Below are 1,162 nucleotides of genomic sequence, written 5' to 3' on the forward strand. Positions count from 1 at the left end.
CCAGCCCTTCTAAGAATGTGTTGTAGAGTCATAGAAAAAGGGTATGGAGGCCAGGGGGTGGTGGTGCACACCTTTAGTCCCAGCACTTGAGAGGCAAAAGCAGGTGGATCTTTGTGAGTTCAAGGCTAGCCTGGTCTACATAGCAAGTTCCACGACAGCCAAGGCTACACAGTGAGACCATGTCTCAAAAGAAAAACAAGTGTGTCTAGAAGGAGGGTGTGAAGAGCAGACGTGAATTACCAGGAGTTACTGACCGAGTTCTGTGAATTTGTAACGTCTTTCTCCTCCAATCAAGGTCGCCTTGATTATTGCAAGCTTAACCCCTGTGGAAGATCTGCTTCTTGTGTCAACCTGCATACCGAAAGACTCTGCTTGTGTCCAGAAGGCTCCTACTATCAAGAGTTATCATGTGAGAAAGGTAAGTTCAAGGGATAACCACAGCAGAGCCCTGCATCTGTACCAAAATGAGCTTTAGCGAATCTCAAATGATAGTGAAAGGGGCAGAAGACAAACCGAAGGCAAGGAAAGGCCGGGGAGAATCTCTTGCTTTTGTCTTAGCCGATCCCAGGGGGGTAGAGATAAAGCAAGGCAGATTTGCCAGCAAGCTGGGCTGAAGGTCTGCTGTGGACTGTACTAGATAGAAACCTTCCCTCCGCTGCTCTGGGGTATACTAATACAACATGAGAGCAAGTGTTGCCTGAGCCCTGAAAATTAACTACGTGATGACAAGACCTTGTCCATGGTGTGCCTTGACAATGCTAGGGCATGGAGGCAGAAGAGGGTAGCAGGCTGGGTGCCTGATCTGAGCTGTCAGAGTCCAGAAATGAACTTTTGAATGACTACAAGCTGGCTTAGATCACCTGGTGCTGTGGGGACCAAAGCCTGCCTGCCTGTCTAACCAGCCACTCTCAACCTTCCCAATGCTGTGACCCTTTCACAGTTCCTCACGGTGTGGGGGCCACCAACCATTAAATTACTTTCATTGCTACTTCATAACTATAATTCTGTTAGTGTTATGAATCATAATGTAAATATTTGTGTTTTTCGATGGTCTTAGAAGGCCCCTATGAAAGGGTCATTTGACCCCCAAAGGCTTCACCTCCCACAGGTTGAAACCACTGCTCTAAGTGATTCCTTTTGGTTCTGCTTCACGAATAAGAAA

The 1,162-nt window shown here is 47.2% G+C and overlaps 1 long non-coding RNA gene across 1 annotated transcript in view; it reads left to right on the forward strand.

Annotated features, from left to right (window-relative positions):
* The first annotated feature begins 290 nt into the window (after positions 1-290).
* Positions 291-1,162, forward strand: part of LOC126512215 (uncharacterized) — a 10,047-nt gene continuing 9,175 nt past the window's right edge. Inside the window, exon 1 of the long non-coding RNA XR_007594948.1 lies at positions 291-418. This is a non-coding gene — a long non-coding RNA (uncharacterized lncRNA). The remainder of the gene's footprint in view (positions 419-1,162) is intronic.

The sequence above is a fragment of the Alexandromys fortis genome, unplaced genomic scaffold (assembly GCF_014885135.2).
Source record: "Alexandromys fortis isolate MF-2015 unplaced genomic scaffold, M_Fortis_MF-2015_v1.1 scaffold_119, whole genome shotgun sequence".
NCBI classification, from domain to species: Eukaryota; Metazoa; Chordata; class Mammalia; order Rodentia; family Cricetidae; genus Alexandromys; species Alexandromys fortis.